The following is a 25,689-nucleotide window of genomic DNA, read 5'->3' on the forward strand; positions in this document are numbered from 1 at the left end:
ATACCCACTGCACAAAATGATGCTTGGAAGGAAAAAGATGAAGCAGCACTATCACTCATTGGATTGCACTTGGGTCCAAACATAATTCATCATATAGACTCTAAGGATCATGCCAAGGATGCATGGGATGAGTTGAACACAGTGTTTGGTGCAAAAGCCAAAAACCAAGAAATCCATCTTAAGATTGAATTCTATGGTATGCACATGGGCTTCAATGAATCCATGGCACAATTTGTCAACAAAATCAAAAGCATTATGACTCAACTAGAGGGCATAAATGCAAAAGTAGGAGAGAAAGATGCACTTGCAATTCTCCTTAAAAGCATGCCTGCAGAGTATAGTGCATTGACAACCACTTTGAAGAATTTGCCAGATCCAAAGTTTGAAGAATGTGTATCCTCTCTTCTCGAAAAAGAAAGAGAGTTGAAGGCATCGACATCGACATCGACATCAACACTCAATAGCTATAATGAAGAACAAGCACTATTTAGTAAAACATCAGTGAAATGCTACCATTGCGGAAGGATGGGTCACTATCAAAGTGACTGCAGATTGAAGAACAAACCAAAGTGTCACCATTGCAAGAAGCTGGGACACAAGGAAGAAGATTGCAGATTGAAGCACCAACAAGTCAACTACGTGGAGTCATCATCAAGCCATGAGCCAAAAGGTGACATCAATGGAATGTATTGAGAAACCAAAAAAAACCTTGCCAACCTTGCCTATTATGTTTTGTAATCAAGCCTGACCACCTGAGAGTAGCTATGAAAGCACCCAGGGGAGGTATTGACATGTAAAAGCCACACTTGACCACCTTAAGTAGCAATGCATGCACTAAGGGGAGGTGATGGATTTGTAACTCACATCTGACCACCTTACAGTAGCCAAAGGATCATGGCACCAAGGGGAGGTGTTGAGATATGGTGCCATGAGCACATAGATTAAAGGGCTAAGGTATGGTATAGGAAAGAATTAAAGTAGTCACCCTAGGATGTGGACTACATGATGTGGAGATGTGGATTGAGAATATCCACAAGAAGAGATGTGGATGAGAAGATCCCACATGGTTTGACTATTCTAAAGGCTCTCTCTATATAAGAAGCCTATCATGTATTGTTGATCATATAGATTGCTATAGATTGAGTGTTTGCTACCCTATGTCTCTTTCATGGTGCTTTGATCCTCCTTGATCCTTCACTTGCACACACCTAGTCTTCTTGCTTCCTTGAACCTCCTTGAGTTCACGTGGAGCCTTCCTTGCTCACCGAACTCCTGTATTCCTATCTCCAGTCTCCACTTGCTCCTCCCCTGTGCAACTCCTGGTGTAGGCTTTTCCTACTGATCGCACACCTCTTAGCGAACCCCCAGCTCAGAATCCCTCCACGAGCTCAGGAACTCCTTCAAGCTACAGTCCCTCCTTTCAGCTCGCATCATTGCCATGGCCTCTTGTCACACAGGCTGACCGACTCACCAACTCCTTGCCCTCCTAAAGATCCTTCAGCTCGTATAGTGGCGACCCCCTGCACTACGAGCCTCTCCTACTCACCACGGAGCACACTCGGACCTCTGGCCTTCCCCCGTTTTTTCCCCCGCTGCCTCTGAGCTCCCTTTTCCTTCTCTATGAGCCCATGGTCACCTTCTCGAATTCTCCTGCCAGCTGCCTCTCTGCATACATGACTTCATCCTCTTCTCCAAAAGCTCCTCTTTTCTTGTTTACGTAGCCACCTTTGCATGCATGCTTTTTTATATGTGCCACCTCATGCTTTCGTTTTTTACCCCTCTTCCACCTTGCCTCAAAAACATTACACCAAGCCATTGATGCCCAAAATCCCATCCTTTAACACACCAATGCATGCCACAAGCGCTTAGCATCTAATTGCCCACTAACCATCCACATATGATGAACACCATCCTGACACAATGGATTTCCAAGACAACCACGACAAAAAAATGCTCATGCCCTCATACAAAAAGGATTCGGGACAACCATGAAGAGTGCATGTCATCCCTCAACAAAACACCATCACCCTTTGGATATCATGCTCTGGATTAGCCTGGTGCTCCCACATTGCTTTCCATCATCTCCAAGAAGTCCCCGTAAAGTATCTACCTCCTCAAGTAAAATATCTACATCAGTGTAGATACTTTATGAGAGTGTCCATAGCTCATTTCCACTACGAGCTAGCTATGTACATAGTTATGTAGTCACCCATATACATAGTTATGTAGTCACCCATCAACATGCAACAAGTGAAAAACATTTTTTCATTTTTATCCACACATCTCTAGCAACCCCTTCTCTGCTTCTTTGACATTCATGTCTAGTAGCTAAAAAGAAAAGATTAGCAAACCACCTGGATCAAAAACAAAGTAAGCTTGTACTCTATGCCTGGATCAAAAGGAAAACTTTGAACCCTTTACTGCCAAATATGCATAATACACCATCCCCGTGGATCAAAAGGAATCAACAATACACCAAATTGATGTAGCCACCAGCTCCTTCCATGTACCCACATCTTCACTAAGCCTCCAGGATCCCATAGCTTATCCTGCCAAGACATTACACAACTCCACTGGCTATTAGCTATCACACTTGTATCATGAGTCTTGCTCAGCTTTACATGAGCCACATTTTTTGAGGTCACTACCTCACACATAGATCTCACGGGCACAACCAACTCATAATCTGTGATTAGGGACTTCTCAACATACCCTATTGTCTCACCCTTGAAAGCTGCAAAACTTAACCCATCACATGAATTATCAAGATCACCCAGGAGCAAACAAACATCCTTCCCACCTGAAGAATGCTCAAACATATAAGCACACTCTTTCTTGTCATTGCCAACCACACATGCAAAATCCACAAGGGTATCATCAAGTAAAGCATCCAGCTGATCATCAACCACACTATCACTTCCATCCAACTCAACATGCATACTGGTATTTTCATTCTTTTTCGAAGAGACACTACTACACACGGATCCTATTGCGACGTTTACGTACCGACGTTTAGCGTTAATCGTCGGTATGAAAAGCGGGTTTCGTAAATCGTCGCTATATAGCGACTGTTGCTGAATATTGTAAAAGTCGCTATATAGCGACACTGATACAAAATATTATAGGGACGTTTTTACAGAGAGGTTTTTTTTTTTTATAGGCCTTAAAAGTTAGTTTTTTCCAATGAAATTTTTTTTTAAATTTTCATACATGTTTGAGCTCATAGAGAATAAAAAAATGAGAGCATGTACATCAAGCCTTTGAAGCTCATATATTCATGTCCAAGTTTGAGATGAGAAAAATCAAATAAGAGCATTTACATCAACTGTTTCAACTTGAGCCAAGTCTAAGGCGCCAAGCAAGTCTATCTCCAACTCTATATCGAGTTGATCTCCTATATCATCATCGTACTCTAGCATCGTACGTTCACCTAAAGGTATTTGATCATCTTCTTCAATAAAGCTTAAGTGTGGTGATTGATCTTGATGATTGTTGTCTTCTTCGTCAATATCGTGATCTCCATCCTCCTCCTGTGCGATGTCATTATGCGCATCTTCCTCTTGGCTCATATGGTGATCTACATCTTCTTCGCTAGATTCATCAATTGGATTCGGCATTGGTAGTGGCATCTCCATATCCACATCTCGATCTTCAAAAATTTGCTTACTTCGTGGTGCAACTTGGATCACGTACCACCATCTTGGATCAGAACGATCCGGATGAAAAACCACCTATATTGAAGATGGGTGCCAAATGTCGTCAATTATATATATATCAATGGACTTTAAAAACAAAAGCTTCGACTAATTAAATCATTAGTATGCACCTGCTCACAGTGCTCGGTAAGAACAAAAGTATCACTTTCATCGGTCCAATGTTTGGTGGAGTCTATTGCAAAGAGACCGCTACTATCTTTTCTCACTGTTGCATGGGGACCATTGTAAGTAGTTCTAAACCATTTTACATCAAGAATGAAAATAGTAAATCGTCTGAAATCAATTTCATAGATGTCGCGTATGGTTCCACAATAATCCAACTATGAGGAGAGAAGATTGGTATCCGAAGCACTTGCTAGGCTATCTTGTGTGAAGTTAGCCATGACTCCACAATCATACGTGACTCTCTTTGAATCGATGCGTTCCACGCAAAAATGTCGTCCATATGACCATAATGCACTAATGCACTGTACTTTTTGTACTGTAAAAGAGCATCATTAAAACAATGAAGACGCACCTATTTTATAGCATATATTGCCACAAATAATTACTTAATTACGTCAAGAGATAAGAAAATTACATGCACCATACATCCAGATGATAACTCTCGCTCGCGCTCGTTAATTGTCTCTCCATCATGTTCGGCTTTACGTAGAGCCAGTTGTAGCCAATCAAGTGACATGTGAGTAGGGAGAAGAGCCAGATCTCGTGGATATGGTTGTGATCGCCTGTACATTACTGTGAATCTCGTCCTTGCATTTATTCTTTCTACTTTGGCCACTTCATATCTCTCAATCCACTTCTGCATCTCAGGGCTATTGAGGATACAAAACTTATTGAATTTCTCCATTTGCTCTTCGCTCATCTTTCTTTCAATCCCTTTTCCTTGGGGAACCTCGCCAACAATGCGATCATCATCCTTGTTGTGCCAAGCTTGCGGCATATCAGGATCCGTGGATGCAAGAAACTCTGTGATATATACTAATGACTCTTGCACAAGCCATCCCTTTGCCATGCTTGCTTCTGGTCTTGCTCTTTGTCTTACAAACCCCTTTAAAGTTTTTATAAACCGCTCGAGAAAAAACATCCATCGACTATGAACGGTACCTGCTATAGCCACCTCATCAACTATGTGCACAAGCAAGTGGACTTGAGTTGTCATAATGCTCGAGGGAAAGTGCTTCTCAAGAAAGCATACGGCTTCGATGGATTCCACCCTAGCCTTCTCGATGCTCGATATAGAGATCTCTTTTTGAGATATCCACCTATTTCACATGTCCATGAAGAAAATACATAATGCGATTTGATAGTAAGCATACCGCACAATACCACAGATCTTGAATATAGCATTTCTAACATCTTCTTGTAAGCACCCTTTTATTGTAATTGGGAGGATGAACTATCAAAGCAACAATGAAGTCATGTCAACAATATAACATAATAATAATTACGCTAACGCATCACTATTATCGGTACACTAATTCTACTTAGAATACCTGTAAGACCTTGTGCCAATCATGGGACTTGAGGCCACTAAGCTTATTGTCCTTTGAAAATGCTCCTTTCAAGCAACGCATGTACCCTGTCGGTGTTTGAAAAGAGGCAATGTCTGCCTTGACCACTGCCTCCTTCCTCGTAGAGAGGATCCACGTTGCTTTCGGGAGGACAACTTTTCCCGAAGCATGCACTTGGGGCCACAAATGAGACATCCTATTCATAGCACGTAAGTCTTCTTGCACTCCTCTCGAGTCCTTGGAACCAACCAAGTGTGCCCAAATAGTAGCCCCCACATTCTTGAAGATATGCATGGGATCCAAGAGATGATTGATTTCTCGAGATTGATTTGTAACTGACCCCAATAAGGAAGCTCGTGAAAGATCGATAGCCTCTTCATACCAGGAGGAGGTTCCTCTCCATTCACCCTCCAAGCTTGAATCCAATCACTTGCCTTCAAATATGATGGTGGTGGATCAAGCTGACCTCCACGTGCGAGATGGTCGAGCGGAAGGTATCGAGCATGACCTTCATAAACATTTTTCCTCATATGTTTGGAGTAGCGTGCAAGCGATTTTAGAGCCGGTCCACAAACAGGACAAGCATGGTACCCACTTGTAACAAGTCCTGCACGCGTGCATGAATGTGTTAGTACAAGACATGCGTGCAAAAGAGAGTAAAAAAAGCATAATCCCTCATTGTACATGTAAAGACACAACCACGTACATGCGCACTCTCCATATCCTGGGTAGTCATGCATGGTCCACATCAAGATACCCCTGATCAAAATATCATTGGTATGTCTAGGAGCTCTGGAAATATCAAAGACCTGCACTCCTCTCCATAATATCTGTAACTCCTCTATCAAAGGTGCCATGTACACGTCCATGTTTTTTGCCTTGTACTTTCCTGGCACAAGTAGTGCAAGCATGAGGTGTCCCTTTTTTATTGTTAGCCTTCTTTTTTTTGTATTTCTCTTCCTTCTCTTTCTCCTTGTCTCCTCAATCTCCTCCTTTCCTTGTCTCCTCAATCTCCTCCCTTCAAGAAGTTGCTTTTGTAATCTCCTCCTTCCACTAACATCTTATTTAAAAAAATGGGTTGTTTTCTCTCTTTTGTAGGGCCAGTCGACTACACCGAGCGGGACATACTATTTCAGGTAAGTGCTTCCTCTTTTTTCCATTTATTATTTTTGTTATTTGCATTGGCCTGCAGCTAGCGCATTAAGCGCTAGCTGCAGTGATGGGCGTAGGAACCCTCTCTTCCCCTCCCACTCTTTCCTTCTTCCCCCTTCTCTTATTCTCTTTTTTCCCCCTTCTCCTTTTTCCCCCTTCTCTTTTTTCCCTCTTCTCTTAGTCTCTCGGTGGTAAGATTAGCCGCCGTGTGGAGAAGTGCATGCATAGTGCCAATTTCATTCCTCCTGCAACTTTGAAGATTGCTAACAAGGTGTTTGACTAGTGCAGCATTTAATTTTTTGTCTGTCAAATCTTAGTTATTGCTTCAAAAGATGATGGACAATTAAATTAAAATGTTATTTCTTTTAATGTTTTCTCCTTTCAGTTCATGGTGGTAAATGGTTTTCAAAAAATTTGGGGATTTTATGAATAATTTTAATTTTTAGGGTTTTGATATATATTAAGGGGTAAGAGCCCTTTTTACATCACATTCTCACTTTCACATTTAGAGAGCCATAGGAACTCCCGTCCTCAGAAGCTACTCCCTGCATCAACTGCTATTCGCCATGGATTCATGAACTGCGTTCCATGACTTCATCTCACGAACTGCATTTGCAGATCGTGAGGAAGAGCTATTTTTAGTGTTTGATAGGACTTTAGATGTCCTAGGCACATATATGCGAGCCAAGGATGACTTCTGAGATCTCATCCTTTACATGCAAGATAATTTCTCAAATTTTGCCTATACACTTGACCACACTTCAAAGAGATGGGTTCCCATAGATTACATAAAGTATTTGTTCGTAGAGGAACCTAAGTTTATAAAGCGCTTGGCCCGCTTTTGTGACAACCTTACAGATGAAGGGTTTAGGAGAGTCGAAGTTCAAGACATCCTAGATGCAGGGATCATAGGAAATACATGCACCAAATTCCTTTCATGGCAGATGACACTCATCTTCCTTCTCCAAGAAGGAAATTTAGAGGAAGAAGCCTCATCGTCCAGCACCCCCTCTATTAGAACTGCTGATCTGGTCTAGACTAGACTCGGACATCTACGTGGAAGAGTCTTGACGATCCAATAGAGGAGATGGAAGCAGCTCAAGCATTGAGCCTACTTCAAGAGCCCCCAGTAGAGCAAGAATCTGCATCAGAGACCATTGACCCAAACTTAGAATTATGGTCCTTTTCCCCCCTCGATGGAGAAGAGCACATATTCCTCCATGACAGAGATTCTTTTTGGACTACGAGAGGATAAGGCACTCGGAGTCCTATCGGGGTTCGATGTTGACACAAGTGTCAAAGATCGCGGGGCTTTAGGTACTAAACACCAGACAATTGAAGACTTTCTCTTGACGACGCTGGTTTCAATGAGGGATGCAGACATGTCCATATACGATGCACAACCCTCTCATGCAGAAGCTTCCACCTCCAACACAGGTCAGGAGAAAGCATCCACCTCCCAAATGGAACATCACACAGCACTTGGTTCCATCAACATTGCAAATGAGGAAGGGATAGAAGCTGACGATGCTGTAGTGGTAAGTTCGAACAATATTTTTTATTTTGATGTTCTTTCAGTATAATTTGTTTTGTCAGTCTTCTAATGTTTGTTGAATTGTTGCAGGATGCGTTCGAGCTTGATGAATTCTCATCTTGAGGGGGTAATGTTTGTAGCACATTTGGGCGAGATCATTCTTTTGTTAGATATCAATTCTCCACTCTCGTGTAACTACGCGGGAACCAGCTAACTCTACTTGTAAGCCCCCCATATGAGAAGAAGGCATTTGAGTAGCTCTGTTATCCGGTAGGTCCTGGTTTGGACACCAGATGGGGGCCATGTGTGGCCTGATGGCTGGACGGAGTTGGCACACTGCCAACTAGGCTACATGCAAGTGTGGGAAGGCATCCCATGACTGACCGCACTGAGGGTAGACGAAGCATTTCCCGAGGCATCCTACTCTCGGGTTGCGGGGCCCGTTTGGAGCTCCAGATGATCCCGGATGGTTGTGGGCCGAACGGAGACCGTAGGTTAGTTGCTCTATTTTGCGCACCGGTTCTATCGTGTGGTCGGTGGCCTATTTCCCGACCCCCAGTCGACCGTTTTGGGCGGACTGGATCAGTCACCCAATTGGGTCTAACCGACTACGACTAGTGGCTATATAAGAGCAAGCCGTGAAGCCCATTTCATCACTGGCTATAGAAACCCTGATTCCTTAGCATCCACCCTCCGTCCTCTGCTATTTCCAGCACGCCATCGAAGCTTCTCTCATAGGAGTGCACGGTTGGGAGGTAGCGCCATCTATTGTATCAGTGCTACAGTAATCAAATTTTTGATTCTCCATACTATCTGTTTTCTCTCTTGCATACGAGATCCTGTTATCTGTTGAGCACAGACGTTGAATTGTTTTCTTACATGGTATCAGAGCCTGGACTCTATCAAGAAGATTTGGTAGTGTGTTTCTATTTGTGAGCAGATTGTGAGAGATGGCCCAACCCGCAAGACTACGAATCCCACCGTTTGGCGAAAGTAAAAAGTTGGATGGCTCTAACTATCCACTCTGGAAGTTCAAGATGAAGACCATCCTAAGCGTATACGAGCTTTGGGATACTGCTACTAGGGTGGACGTGAAGCCGGATCGAGCCAATGCAGGACAACAAATAGTACCAACTATGGATGATATTCTCGCGTGGACAAGAAGAAATGCAGATGCGCTGTGTTCTATTGTCTGCAGTGTAAGTGATTCTGTCATGGCGTTAATTCAACATGTCACCACAATGGAGGAGGCATGGACGGTCTTGATAAATCAGTACGAGACCATGAATCAGACGCGGATTCAAAATTTGGAGACTCAACTCACGAATGAGAAACTCTCTGAGTCTAAAGCAGCAGAGAAGCTCATCACCAGGGTGAAGAATCTACGCGATCAGATGACTGTGATTGGCATCACCATCACCAACGAGAATCTAGCACGAAGGTGCATACGGATTCTCCCACCAAAGTACGATGGTCTTGTTACGGCACTGAATACACAGAATAGAAATCTGCCCCTTAACTTTGAGGATTTCAGTGCAATGCTTCTGGAGGAGGAGATGCGTCAAAAGATGAGGACTAGAGAAGATTTGGCTTTCTATGCTGGATCAAAGAAAGGTAAGGGTAAGGACTCTGGTAACCCATCTTCTTCTGATGATAAAAAGAGAAAGAAGAAGACCAAGTGCTTCTATTGCAACAAGGCAAGGCACAAGCAAAATGAGTGCCAGAAGAAGATTGCAGATGAGAAGAATATGAGAAGAATGGAGTAAAAAAAGAGTCCAGCAACAGTGCACAGGTAGTACCAGTAGAGCTGCTTGTAGCAATTGAGGAGATTTGCACGGAGGCAGTTCATGTACCTGCAGATGAACCTTCGATCATAGGATTGGTATACCTCTCTACATCTGGTAGGGAATGACATATTGGTAGCAGTCGGCAATGATGCAAAATGTCCAGCAAAAGGAAAAGGTACAATTGCTCTCAAGTTAGATGGAGTTGTAAAACAGTTGTCTGATGTTCTTTATGTGCCAGATATCAAGAGGAACTTGTTGTCCGTTTCTGCGATCACGGATCGGGACCTCAAAGTTCAATTCGATAAGAATGGCGCACATATTTTGGATCTTCAAGGGAAGGTCGTTGGTAAATGTACACGGCGCAACATCTACGAACTCTCAACTTTCAGTGCTCGAGCCGATGTGAACAACACTAAGCTGTGGCATGAGAGGTTTGGTCATCTAAACCTTAGTTCTTTAAAGGAGATGCATAAAAGTGGAATGATTGTAGACCTACCAGAAATTACAAATTTGCCCGATGTATGTGACGCTTGCATGATGGGCAAGCAGCATCGGCAGCCCTTTCCTATAGAGGCCAGCAAGGCAAAGGCTCCTCTAGAGCTTGTTCACATGGACCTCTGCAGAAAGATGGAGACAGAAGCTTTGGGTGGTTCCTACTACTTCATGATGCTGATCGACGACTACAGTAGAAGGATATGGATATACTTCTTGACGACGAAAGACGAGGCTTTTAGTAAGTTCAAAGAATGGCATGTAATGGTCGAGAAAGAAACGGGGAGGAAGGTGAAGAAGTTGAGATCAGACAGAGGTGGTGAGTTCACATCAAGTGAATTCAAAAGTTACTGCAAAAGTCATGGGATCAAGAGGCAGAAACCCCTGCCACATACACCACAGCAAAATGGAGTAGCACAGCGCAAGATGCGTGTCATCTATGAAATGGGCAGGAGTATGATGAAAGGGAAAGATTTACCAAAGACTTTCTCGACTGAAGCATGTAACATGGCAGTTTGCATTCTGAATCGTAGCTACACAAAGGCTGTGAATGGGATGACTCCACTGTAGGCCTTTTCTAGTAAGAAACCTTTAGCTGCACATTTCAAAGTTTTTGGATGTGACTGTTTTGTGCATGCCCCTGATGCTAACAGGACCAAATGGGAACCGAAGAGCCGGAAGTGTATTTTCTTGGGCTACAATGAAGAGGCGAAGGGTTACCGTCTCTATAACCCTGTTACCAAGAAGGTAATAGTAAGTCGCGATGTGGTCTTCTCAGAATAGCCGCATCAAATGGAGGAGGATGCTTCCTTCCCAGACAACCAAGACCAGGATATCCATCCAGTACAACCACCAACAGCAGACCGAACTCCCCTAACGGTGCTTGGGAGGATTCAAGATAAAGAAGAGGAAGAAGAGCCTGCAGAACCACAACGGCAACAGCCATTCCCGAAGTGGGTAAAGCAGTGAACCTCCAGCCATTGAGGAGGAACCACCCGAACACTGCCGGTCCAAGAGATTAGAGGAGCAAAGAAGGGCGCAGGAACACTTGGTCAACTATGCTTTGATGACAGAGGTGATTCGTGCTGATGAACTTGTTGTGTGGATAAAAATGCAAAAATGTTTTTCACTTGTTGCATGTTGATGGGTGAGTCCATAACTATGTACATAGCTAGTTGGTAGTGGAAATGAGCTATGGACACTCTCATAAAGTATCTACACTGATGTAGATATTTTAATTGAGAAGGTAGATACTTTACGGGGACTTCTGGGAGATGATGGAAAGTAGTGTGGGAGCACCAGGCTAATCCACACCACGGTATCCAAAGGGTGATGGTGTTTTGTTGAGAGATAACATGCACTCTTCATGGTTGTCTCGAATCCTTTTTGTATGAGGGCATGAGCATTTTTTTGTCGTGGTTGTCTTGGAAATCCATTGTGTGAGGATGGTGTTCATCATATGTGGATGGTCAGTGGGGGCAATTAGATGCTAAGCACTTGTGGCATGCATTGATGTGTTAAAGGATGGGATTTTGGGCATCAATGGTCTTGGTGTAATGTTTTTGAGGCAAGGTGGAAGAGGGGTAAAAAATGAAAGCATGAGGTGGCACATATAAAAAAGCATGCATGCAAAGGTGGCTACGTAAACGAGGAAAGAGGAGCTTCTAGAGAAGAGCATGAAGTCACATACGCGGAGAGGCATCTGGCAAGAGAATTCGAGAGGGTGATCATAGGCTCACAGAGAAGGAAAAGGGAGCTCAGAGGCAGCGGGGGAAAAAATGGGGGAAGGCCAGAGGTCCGGGTGTGCTTCGTGGTGAGCAGGAGAGGCTCGTAGTGCGGGGGGTTGCCACTATACGAGCTAAAGGATCTTTAGGAGGGCAAGGAGTCGGTGAGTCGGTGAGCCTGGGTGATAGGATGCCATCGCGATGATGCGGGCTAAAAGGAGGGACTGTAGCTTGAAGGAGTTCGTGAGCTCGTGGAGGGATTCGGAGCTGGGGGGTCGCTAAGAGGTGGGCTATCAGTAGGAAAAGCCTACACCAGGAGTTGCACAGGGGAGGAGCAAGTGGAGATTGGAGATAGGAATACGGGAGTTCGGTGAGCAAGGAAGGCTCCACGTGAACGCAAGGAGGTTCAAGGAAGCAAGAAGACCAGGTGGAGGTGGGAAGGTACACGGAAGCTTGAAAAAGGGAGGCTACATACGTGATGGGAGGGGGATTTTCGACTGCATGCTTGGCTCAAAGGGACTCAGGTTTGGAAAGGATAAGCTTTGGGTGCATCGAGATTACATCTACGTGGTGAATTCAGATCGAATGGGAGAAAAGGGCGAGTGCGGACGGTGCTGGTTATCTTCACGCAAGACGGTCGTCATTTGCACGTGAACTGATGCAAAGAATGCATGGTCTAGCTGGAGTTTTTTTGAAGTGGAGCTTGGTGGGTGGAGAGTTCGATGAGCAAGAAGGGGGGAGTCTATATGGTTCTGAAGGGGAGTCGCTTGGGAATAGAGGAAGAGAACTTGAGGGACAGCAAAAGAAAAAACCGTGAGCTAGGAGAGGCCCATGGTTGCGCAGGGAGGAGCTTGTTTGAAGGACCAGCAAGGGTCGTGGGCTCACAGCACAGGGGGAGGTGAGCTCTCAAGCAAAGAGGAGATAGGAGGGATCTCGTAGTAGAGGGAAGGCAGGAAGCTGATCATGGGTGGGCTTGCAGCCTTAGCTAAGAAAGCTCATGAGAAGGAGGACTACGAGTAGGAGGAGCTCAGTGCTGATGAGCACGATGGAGTAGGAGACGCTGACCGAGGTCCTGCTTCCAGGGTATTGGCTACATGTTGACAATGTGGTAGAAAGAGACCTTGGGTGATAGAGTCTGTGAGCTCCACAATGACTGAAAGCATGGGCTGACTGTTAGTCGGGGTGCACATTCGCTTCAAGGCTATCAATAGAGAGGCTTTGGCCAAGCATATGCCGGTGATGTTGAGAGGACTTTGGTGCTAGAGATTCCTAGAGATGACGATCCGTTTGTAGTTGGCAGAGCAGGGTTTTCTGCTGAAGGGTGGATGTTGTCTGTACATACAGCTGTGGGAAAGAGAAGCCATAGTCTCGACTATGCATGTGGATCTAGAGAAGGAAGAGGGATGCTATGGCAAGCTGAGAGGCAAGGATACTATGCAGGATGAAAGAAATGGGCAGAAGAGGTGCTATGAACTCCATATGCAAGAGATGAATTCAGTGCTTGGGTTATTATGGGAAGGGATCAAGATGGAGAGTTTATTAAATTGGAAGGGTAGCTCTTAGAAGAGGAAGAAGTGAACAGTAGGAGCTTGTGTTGGGCTATGTAGTCCACTGGTTTTTTAAGAGTTGTTTGGCTTCTGGAGAAAATGTGGCTAGAGTGTGAGTTGTATCAGAAGGTGTGTAGAGAGAAGGATGTTGAATAAATGCCTTTTAACTTGTGATTTTGTTGTTCGGTTGTTTTAAACATGGATGAGGGTAGCTGTGAAGGCGGATTGGGCTCTACTACTTTTGTCCATCCACGTTTTGGTGCCTCCACGGACCACGGAGGACTATGCACTTCAGTTTACAAGTGTGAAGTTGTGCAGTCAGTTGTAGTGTTGAAGAGCTGAGAGAGATGGCAGAGGACTTTCTAGAGTTTTGGGGGATGCCATATAAGAATGTAGTGAGATTCCTAGAAAAGATGGAATTTACAGCACTTATGAAAGATAGGGCAACCCTTGGGATTTTGTTTCAGATCATGAATTATTGCTTACAAGGAGATGCAAAAGCATGGATGCAAACTCAAATGGCTACCTTTAGGACTGCTCATCCCCAGCAGAAAAATCCAAAGTATACAATGGTGAGAGTAGCTTTTCTTGCATGGTTTGCACAATCCAGGAGCCCTAATGAAGTATGGAAGGAGTTGTGCAAAATTCAGCAAAAGGATAGTGAAGATGTGGATCAGTATCTGATAGAGTTTGGTAGACTGTGGAGTCTATGCTGTGAGGCTTTGATTCTTGAAGTACCCCCGTAGATGATAAAGAGAGACCGGTTTGTGGCTGGTCTGGAGCCTACCCTCTGTCTGAAGGTGGAGCTGAAGAATCTGGATAGCTTTGAGGAGGCTGTCAGAGTTGCTCATGAGAAGGAGTGGAAGGTGAAGCGTCTGAGGCAGTTGGGAATACAGGAAGAACCGAAGAAGTATGTGAATGTTCTAGAGATGGTGAATGTACATCCTGAGAAAGAAACTATAGCAATTGCTAAATAGGAGGATTCATTAAAGAAAGATATTCATGAAGCAGTGGAGCTCAGGAAGTCTTTAAGCTTGAATTGGATAGAGTCTGTAGGAAGAGGGAGAGGGTATCCGAGTAATGTGCAATGCTGGAATTGTGGGGAGTTGGGACATATCAGTCCTTAGTGTGATAAGCCAGCTAGGGCAGGGGGAGATGTCTATCCTATGCAGTAGAGAACAAATGATAGTGATTATAGTATGGAGGTGAAAGATCTAATACTAGTGGTGTGAAATGGGAGGATAAGGGGAAAGGAAAGGAAATTAGCCCGATCAGAATGGAGACCATACTAGAGATTATGTCTATACCCATGTAGTGCAATATTAATTGTAAGTTAGAATTGGAAGAGGAACCTGAGGAGACAGTCACAGACAAAGAGACAAAGAGTGAGACAGAGGAAGAGAGTCAGTTGTCTTCACTCTTGAAGAAACCGGATGTTGATGATGTAAGGGAGCTGGAAATCATTACACTTATGAATGGAGGCTTGTCAGTTGCTATGGAGGAGGGTGTTTCTCAACCAGTTCTGTGTGAGGTGGCAGAGGAGAGCCCGAGAGAAGGGGTTGCTGCCACAGATGGTAGAAAGGTTGAGAGCCCATTAAAGGCAGCTAAGGATAAGTCTGTGTGTGTAGATGATGATCATGCTCTAGTGTTGTGTGGTGATGATGTGCATATGATGGCTGAATGCGATCAGGTTGTGGTTGACACTGTGATTGTGCATACTGAAGGGGCTGAGATTTCATGTTCAGCAAGTGAGGAAGAGAGGGGTGAAACTAGTAGTGAAGATGAAAGCTCAATCATGTTTGATAGTGATGAAGCTGAAGTGGCTATCACTGATGATAAAGTGAAAGACCTACAGTTTAAACACTTAGTTTGGGTGGGACCAGCAAGTGTTGATTGTCATAAGTTTGACAAAGCAAGGCATGGTAGAGGTTGAAAGCATCCCCCAAAAATACACACATTGATTCCATGTTGAAAGATGTAGTGCTACTACACTCATTTATTGTGCCTTCCATCTCTTGCATTTTTTACATTATTGTAATTTCTATAGATTACATTGCAGCCATAGAGTAGGACCTTAGATCAAAAAATGGGCTTAATTAAATTAAATCATATTCAATATATAATGCTATCACCCATCCATACCATCAATATGCTTTTACCATTATCCTTCTATGAAGGAGGGATGCTTTGTCTTTCAATACATGTGGTCTTTACCGTACCCCAAGTGCCCATGAGGTGCTACTCTAGTAGCGTGCTTACTCTCCTTTGCCAAGATAGATTGGGAGATGCAAACATTCATTCATGACTATGAAGGAGCTAACAAGAAATAAAACACATAAGAAGATGACATGATAAATCAAATGTTTGCAAAAAAAATCCCAAGGCTCCCTTGCCTTATGACTTGCAATTGACTATAAGGCCACCACTTCTCTTTTAACCTATAGATTATACTTTGAGAGAAGTAGTATTGCAAAGTGATGGTCATGGCGTCATAGCTTATCTTCTAAGACTTGACTCAATTGCCATTTGAGAGTTTGAAAGCGATCTACTTCAATGTTTGGCATCCTAATGGATGGAGGGGTTGGTATAAAGTGGCCCTCCTACGTTTGTCATTTGTGTGTGGAGCCCTAATCATTGCCTACCTCTCCATCATTTTCACATGGAGCTCTCCTCCATTGCCTTCCCTCACGTACGTTTCTTTTGTTTTATGATGGTTGCATGCTATTATATGAGCATCATATTGAAGCATGGTATTCCTAGTGTCCCATCCATAGGGCTCCACTATTACCCTCCATTGCAGCTGTAGAGCTTCGATGCCTTATGCTACACCATTACCCTCCATTCTCGCCTCCATTGCAGCTATAGAGCATCAGTGCCTTAAGATCTACAATTTTGCAAATTAGGTAATCATTGTTCAATCGAGGTTGTAGGTGATACAATGATAGAATCTACCTTTTTTATGAATGCATCACTCAACACAAATGATCCCACTAAGACCTATGTCATTTTATCTCCTAAATCATATTCTGATGTTGCTACTCCCCCAGCAAATGAAGGTGTAGCTCTAAGGCTATGGAAAGAGTCTAAGTCGATTGTTTCTATGATTTGATGCTTTGTTGATTCCCTTGCCTTTGTCTTTGTAAGATGGGCTGCCTTGCAATTTGAAGTATTGCAATCCATTTGTCTACTCATGATATCCTGTTTCTTTCATTTTGAACAAGCCTATTTTCTCTTCTTGATTCTTACAAAGGTGCAAGCATATGCTTACCAAGCTTCATGAGTGTTCGAAGGTTGGAAACCTTGATAAGAGTTCACACTTGCACATGCCAATTTGAAATTCATGTTGATACTCTTGGTTGATCCTATAAGTAGATTTGGGTCATTCAGAGAGCATCTGTAAGTGTTCTTGATGCCGTGCTTAGGGTTCATTTTCTTTTTCAATTTCGTAACTTTTTTGTGTGTTACCTAGCGTGGCATCGGTGAATGTTTTGGACTTTGGGCTCTTTTACAAGTACGCCAAAATTTTCTTTATATCTCCTTTATGTCAAGAAAGTAAATTCCAAATCTACTTGCAGGTTCCAAGTTACAAGCAAAACCTTACTTTGAGCAGATGAACTGAGATTTTGAAGATGCAAGGAAACTGTTCTCTGAGAACTTAAGCCTTCCTGCAAGCTACATTCAGGCCAAGATGTCCCCTTTCAGGCCAAAATGTTGGGTCTCATGTGCATGTATCCTAAGTTTGAGTGTTTTATTTCTTTAAGGGAGCACATCGAATTTTATTAAACTAGAAGGAAAGAAAAGTATTACGAATTACAACCAACTACAGTGGGCAAACTGCCCACCATGTATGGTAAGTATGTCCAAACATCGCACCTAATGACAATATACATAGCACTATAAAGATCTAACATACACATTCCCACTAGCTTCCTCATGTTAGCTAGGCCCAACCTTAGTTATCCCTAGTAGCACACTCTCGGCCATGGCATGACTGATCTCATTTCTGAGGCTCCAGATACCCATAAAGATGAAAGCAATAGAGACCCTTGGGATGTTGTTGTTGATACCTATACTTCAACTTGAGCGAGTATGGGCAAATTATTTCATTAAGGGTGTATCTGATCTAATAACAACACTTATTTCATTAATTCTTGACTCATATGTCTACTCTTGGACTAATCCCAAAAATCCTTCCCAATTGAAAAGTTTACTTTATGAAAATATCATTCGAGAATCAAAAGTTCACTTTTTGGCACTATCATTTCCACATAATAAATTTTGCAATCTGTCTCTATAATGGTGCACTACTAATGGAAAAACTTTGATTAAATCCTACTTTTGCACTTCTTCTTTTTAACAATCCTATTCACGTTTAAAAAAAATCATGAGTTATAAATTTAAATCCATGAAAAATCACTTTCAAAATAAAGACTTATTAATATAATTTAATCCAAAAGAATTCACTTAAAATTTGATGTGGAAAACTATAACACTCTTGAAGTCCCAAAAAATTTAAAGGTTAAAATAGACAAGAGGCATAGAAGACTCTTTAAATGTGCTCCAAAAATAGTAATAGCTATACTTGCAATTTTACAATGTCATATGTTTACAAGAAATATTGCTCTCCATGAGTCTTTGTACAAAGGAGTCTGACACAGAGCCTTTTCAATAACTCAATTCTGCCTTTACAAATGTGTTAAGTACAAATAGGTAACTAGTTTGTTTGAAAGTCCGATTCATTGTCACTTGTTGCCAGTTTGGAGCCCACCAAAGGTCCCTCCCACCAATTTGAGCATCCTAGGCCTTTGATTCATCCACCATCCACCTCCATCCAAGGGCCAAGGTTGATCAATTTCAAAATAAAGATACCCATGCTAGTTCAGTAAATGCTAGGGGACCCTTAGCCCATGGGTTACCATAGTGGGTTCACTTGGTCTTAGCTTAATCCATTCCTTATGAGGCCCTTTTGAGACCTCAATTCTCCCCTATTGTGCTCGCATTTTCTCAACGTCTTTTATCAATTAATAGGTCTTCTTAATTACAATAGCAGTGTGTTCCTTCCAAGAGGGCTTCCAATCAGGAAATCTTTGAAGCATTTACTCTTTGTATGCAATAAAAGATTTTAAGCCTTCTATTTCACCTTTAGATTTCTTGCTGAATTCTTTTATAGGAGCCCATATTGGATGCATTTCTTTGCTCAGGACTGAAGTTAAGAGACAGTTAGGTGGTTCTTTCGGTTCCCATATTGTATCATGAGAATAGTGTTGCCACTGCATCACTGGTTTTTCATCCTTTAAGAAAAAGAGAAAGTAGTGTGGAGCGCTATGACGTCCAATCAGGGCATCATCACCTTTTTGTATGAAAGGTATAATAAAGCTCTTCCAATCATACATCCTTTCAAGCATGGAGCATTCTGTACCTTCCTTGCAACCTCCAACTTGCCTTCCACATTTTCTTATCAAATCATCCATCGTCTCCATGTCCTTGTGTTTTAGCTCTCTTGAGATTGTGCTAAAAACCTGATCGATATCCTCATGTGTGTGTCCAACCAACAAAAACCCAACTTCAATCTCATTGAAGATCGATGAGTGATTAGCATTGAGCAAAATGCAAAAAAGAGTACATTCTTATTCTCTCATCCACAATTGTCTGCTTGTATTCTCAAATTTGCTGGTAGGAGACCTTTTCTGCATGTACACTGTGAATTTCCTTCATAACTAACATTACAACTTGATTGCTATCATGTAGATGCAAGGAATCAATCCATATGTCTGCAAAAAACTTAAATCCATGCACTAACACTCCACATAGATGTGCCTTTAAAAAGTATTTTCCTTGTAGCTTAGGTGGAGTATTTATGAATTGAGGTAATGTTATGTTCTGATCCATATCATCCATAATAACGCACATGTACTCATTTGGATGAGAAATAGCCTGCTCCTTCCAAAATGCATATTTTAGTCTAGAATGCCAAACCAGTCCATGATGAAATTCTCTTTATTTTTGTATGATTCTCTTTGTTCTCGAGACGTTGGACTCTCAAGTGCTCGCTTTAGATCATCACAATCACTGCACTTTGATATTTTTTGCCTTTTTGGGATTTTAACATGTACAAAGCTCTTCTTCAAAGAGTATACAAATTGTGAAAACATGTCAGAGCATGCCCTCTTTACCTCTGTGTTTCTCCAATAGACTTAAACACTTCTTTTTTTGTCAAACCTATCGGAAGATGCATTTCAAATAGATGGGGTTGAGGTAAGGCATTTTCATGAATGTAGTCTTTTAAAATTGTTGTTGCCGACATTGTTGAGGCTCTTGTTTTGGGCCTTCCTCTGTTTCTATGAATGTTAAACTTTACTCCATACTTTGATTTGTTTTCCAAATCCTAGTATGTGCCATGTGATAATCCTGTAGTAATGCGATATGCATAATTGCAAATACTTTTTCCATTTATACAAGGCTTTATCTGTTGTTCAAAATTTGGTTTTTTCGTATCATTTACCAGAACACAAGAGAGCCTTGTGAGTAGGTATTCAGAGGGTATTCATTTCTTTTGCTCCCTCTTCTTTGCCACACCTGTTCTCTACATCCCTTGATGTCAAGTAAGTTAATGGAATGCACCCAACTTCACATGCAACATGTAGATCACGTTGCTTTTAGCATAACATCTTCATTCAATACTCTTATTCTCTTTGGTTGCTTTTCTACATTTGCCTGGACTCGCTTCTTTTCATGCATATGTATGTCTGTTTCCTCTGTAAGTTTGTACACTTCTCGTTATCAAATTTATTTATCAACTTATTTTCATGGGATCTTGCATCCTTCATCTTATTACACTCAAAGTCAAATACCGAATAGTCTTTTGTTGGTTTCTTTTGTACATCTTAGTTTTTGGAAATTCTACACTTCTCAGTGTTGAATTTATTTGTCACCGTGTTTTCATGGGATGTTGCATCGTTTATCTTATCATTGTCAAAGTCAAATATTGAATAGTCCTTTGTTGATTTCATTCTTGTCCTTGAAGTAATCTCTTCGAACCATTTGAGTCAATATCCATGTCGTCCATGTTTGATAAGCCAACACTTTCAAACTCTTTGCGCTCCTTGACAATGTGTATGAATTCATCCACTCCAGATGAGACATCACTTCTGAAACCTTTTGCTTAATTGGTAGCAATGAACTCATCCACTCTTGACAAGATATCACTTCTATAGTTAAGTGCATTGAAATCATCCAAGTTTGAGGAGACAACACAAATGATATCTTTATCTTTCTTGACGTGCGTGAATTCATCGAATCTAGATAAGACATCTCTTTTGTAGTCTTTTGCCTTCACAGTACCATAGAACTCACCGATGATTTCTTTATCTTTCTCAACGTGTGTGAATTTATCAACTCCCACTACAAGGCACAGGCCCTTTTTCGACGCAAATACCGACCTTTTTTACGCTAAAAAGTTTTTTTAACGGGTGCAAAGGTCGGTATTTACGTCCAAAAAGAACGGTCGCTATATAAATACCGCTATATAGCAACACGGGTAAATGTCGCTATATAGTGACATTGGTAAACATTGCTATATAGCGATGATTAACAGAAGCTAAAAAAAACATTAGTGGGCTAAACTGGGCCACAGCAAGCCCTGCTTTGCCCCACTAATGGTTTTTTTTTAGTAATTACAAAAGAATGTTTTTTGTTATAAAATTTCCCTTGTGAAAAGGTTGATACAAAATTGCTCAAACGAGCCAAGGGACAGAAGCATATACATGTATAGTGCTCATCCGAATCGTCATCCTCGTCCTCGTCCTTGTCGCGCTGGCCAGATCCCTGGGCCTTGTGAGCTACGCTTGATCCCTAGCCCTCGTCGAAGTCGTGTAAGCCTAATCCCTCATCACCGCTCACCTCCACTGATGGGACATTTGAGCTTTGATTCTAAGAGTGAAACCATATTAATTGGAACTTAAAGAATACAATAGTTTAAAAAGTGAGATTACAAGTAGGAATATATTTATACCATGCAAGCAGCCACCTCAGCCCAATCGACCGTTGCTCCCAGCACCTCCTGCTCAATAAACCACGGCTTTATTCCTATGTGGAATCTGCGTCTCGTCTCTGTGTTTGTGGGAAGGCGACCCATCACAGCTTGCTGTGGGCCCAATTTACGAGAGTTAGATAAAGTGCATGCAATATGTAATAAAACAAATAGAACAATACATTAAATGAGAAGAAGTAGACTTACCACGATTGCCTCGAACACCAATCGTCCGCCTACACCAAAGTGCAAAGTACCTACGGAGTCCAGCCGGCTCCTCGCAGCCCTCCTCTGACCCTCCAATAGTTCGGGATGTTCCCTGTACTGCTTCTTGAAAAACTTCCAATCAGCTTTGTTTGCCCAGTTGGGTGTAGCCTTCCCCTTTGCGATGGAAATACGCAAGGTTGACCTACGATGCTTGAAGAAGACCCCCATGCGCTCTTTCATGTAATCCGAATTGAACTCCCAATCTGGGGGGTTAGGATATTGGCTTTTCAATTCATCAATGAGGGGAGCTTCCAAAATCCACAGTCTTCGTTCGCAAGGAAAGAAGCATCTCGACCTTTGGGTAGAAGGATCCTTGTATCCTTTAGATCCTACCAACCAAAAGAGCCCTCCTTTCCATACAATGGATGAGCTAGTTCGGTTTGTTGGAAATGGACATGCGGGGTTGCTTGGTTATTGCAATCGGTTAAACAATGCTCAGTCAATGGCTATGCAAGCAAGCGAGATGCACAGAGCCCAAGCAGAGATGCTAGCACGTTTTGGAAATAGCACCATTGTTGCAATGCATAACTCTATGCAGGATCTTCAAAGGGAGAACCAGGATCTTTATGATAAAGCCAAAGCATTGGACACTTGGAGCGAAATGAATTGGACTTGGAGCGACATAAATTAGAAGAGTCACTCTGTAAGCTAGCTGAGTCCAAAAAAGGCTTGGAAAGATCTGTATACAATCAAGTACGACGAGCCATAGAGAAGGAACGAGAGAAGGCAGAAGAACGAGTGCAAAAGATGAAAGAAACACCATTGGGATTGAAGGAGGAAAAGAAGGTACTTACATAACATGGATGCATTGGCACCCACTCGTGGTGCTAGAAAGAGTAGAGTCTGAGCTACAAGGTTGGTTATCAAATGTTCCAACACTACAAGGCATAGGCCCTTTTCCGACGAAAATACCGACGCTTTTTACATTAAAAATTTTCTTTTTCACGAGCACAAACGTCGCTATAAAAGTCGCTTATGCATGAGCATAAGAGAAGGGGGAAATAGAGAATAAGAGGGAAAAAGAGGGAAAGAAAGAGAGAAGAAGAGGAAAAGGAAAGAGGGAAAAAGAGGAGGAAATAGATTGAAGGAGGGAAGAAGGAAAGAGTTTGAGGGGAAGAGAGGGTTCCTACGCCCATCATTGCAGCTAGGGCTTAAGGCGCTAGCTGCAGGCCAATGCAAATAACAAAAATAATAAATGGAAAAAAGAGGAAGCACTTACTTGAAATAGTACGTCCCGCTCGGTGTTGTGGACTGGCCCTACAAAAGAGAGGAAACAACCCATTTCTTCAAATAAGATGTTAGAGGAAGGAGGAGATTACAAAAGTAACTTCTTGAAAGGAGGAGATTGAGGAGACAAGGAAAGGAGGAGATTGAGGAGACAAGGAGAAAGAGAAGGAAGAGAAATACAGAAAAAAGAGGTGAGTCTTCTTTCTTTCTTGAAATCTTGTTTTTTGTTTCAATCCTTTGAAAACAAGCATGAAAACTAGTTTACAGGTTTAGCAATACAAGGAAAAGCACTCACAAAACTAAAGCTAACAAACAAACAACCTACATTGTTGAAACAAACTCACCTCTTGAAGAACTTCCTTTCAAGAAACCGAAGAGGGAAAAGGGTAGAGAGGGAGTACAAGAGCTGGGAGAAGGGTGAGGAGTGGGGAATAGAGTGGGAGGTCGTCGGAAATAGGTGGGAGGTCGTGGAAAATAGGTGGGAGGAGAGATTGGCTTGCTTACTTGAGAGATTAGAGAAGAGGCTAAAGAAAGCGCCGCGCGATGAGAGTCTCGGATTTTAACCCACAGCGTCGCTATATAGCGACGCTTAACCGTCGCTATATAGCGACGTTTTTAATTAAAAACGTCGCTATATAGCGACGGAACAGAGCAAAAAGGTCGCTATATAGCGATGCTTACAGTCACTTTTTTGTTATAGCATGAAAAAAAGCTCATAGATGCTATTTTATAACTGTTAATATCTCTTCTTCATGCTTATGTTCTCATTTTATAAGTGTAGATGGAAGGGACAAGTGGAAGCTCGTGCGATGATGCGCCAATGCCCGGGAGCACGAAGTGGCTTACAGAGAGGTTATACTATCATTGCACTCATTGCAAGCGAGAAGTACGACATCAATGTCGTATTATCATGCGCCACTTGCGGATGTATGGGGAGGAGCCGAAACCAATACCCACCATTGGTGTTGCACGTGCTGATGGACCATCGGTAAGTCAGAGCTATTTAAGTTCGCAGTGTCTTATTGTATACCAGGAAATACAAGATCTTATATTTACAAGAAATCTTAAAACAGGATGAGAAGGGTGACAAGGGTACGCATATACCTTCTCACTTTCAGCAAGACTATAGTCTCCCGGATGATGACGAGGGTATGGTCGACATGATGGATTCCATTTTTAGGGGCACTACATCCCATGTACACGTGATGTCAGAGTCTGAGGTCAAAATGCGAGGGTTGCAATCAACACAATTGTACGAGGGTGCTAGGATGTCTAAACTACGTGCTTGTCTCTCAATCTTGAATTTGCAAGTAAAGTATGGGTGGTCGGATACAAGTGTCTTGGCCTTAATGAGGTTAGCCCTTGCATTAATTTGACTCATTATTTGGATATTGTTTGTTTTGAGAATCATCATGTTTGTTTTGAGAATCATCATTTGGATAGTGTATACCGAATCATCATTGTTCGAAGCCTATGTATGTTTGAATTGTCATAGGTTGCTCCAAAAGATCTTGCCTGCACCAAATAACATGCCCGCATCAAGAGATGAAGCGAAAAAGATGCTAACAACGGTGCGTATGGATTATGATACCATCCATGCTTGCCGTAATGATTGCATTCTCTTTCGTCGTGAGCATGGAGATTTGGCTAGTTGTCCAAAGTGTGGGGAACAACGATATAGAGATGACTTGCAGGGTGAGCGGATACCGGTAAAGGTCTTGAGACACTATCCCATCATTGCAAGAATACAACACATGTTTCGATGCAAATCCATAGCGGAGTTGATGACATGGCATGCATCTCATCGGTCCACTGATGCCACATTGAGGATTCCCGCAGATTGTGCAGCTTGGAAGCACATAGATTATCAGTGGCCGGACTTTGCGAGGGAGCCACACAACTTACATCTTGGGCTAGCCATGGACGGCATGAATCCTTTTGGGTTACGCTCGACATCTTGGTCGACATGGCCCATAGTCGTGGTGAATTACAATATCCCACCATGGCTAACAATAAAAAAGGGACACCTCATGCCTGCACTACTTGTGCCAGGAAAGTACAAGGCAAAAAATATGGACGTGTACATGGCACCTTTGATAGAGGAGTTACAGATATTATGGAGAGGAGTGCAGGTCTTTGATATTTCCAGAGCTCCTAGACATAACAATGATATTTTGGTCAGGGGTATCTTGATGTGGACCATGCATGACTACCCAGGATATGGAGAGTGCGCAAGTATGTGGTTGTGTCTTTACATGTACAATGAGGGATTATGTTTTTTTGACTCTCTTTCGTACGCATATCTTGTACTAACACATTCATGCACGCATTCAAGACTTGTTACAAGTGGGTACCATGCTTGTCCTGTTTGTGGACCGGCTCTGAAATCGCTTGCACGCTACTCTAAACATATGAGGAAAAATGTTTATGAAGGTCATGCTCGATACCTTCCGCTCGACCATCTCGCACGCGGAGGTCAGCTTGATCCACCACCATCATATTTGAAGGCAAGTAACTGGATTCAAGCTTGGAGGGCGAATGGAGAGGAACCTCCTCCTGGTATGAAGAGGCTATCGATCTTTCACGAGCTTCCTTATTGGGGTCAGTTACAAAAAAATCATCTCTTGGATCCCATGCATATCTTAAAGAATGTGGGGGCTACTATTTGGGCACACTTGGTTGGTTCCAAGGACTCGAGAG

This window comes from Dipteris shenzhenensis, chromosome 21, assembly GCF_047967505.1.
Source record: "Dipteris shenzhenensis isolate YYH24624 ecotype China chromosome 21, Dip_SZ_1.0, whole genome shotgun sequence".
NCBI classification, from domain to species: Eukaryota; Viridiplantae; Streptophyta; class Polypodiopsida; order Gleicheniales; family Dipteridaceae; genus Dipteris; species Dipteris shenzhenensis.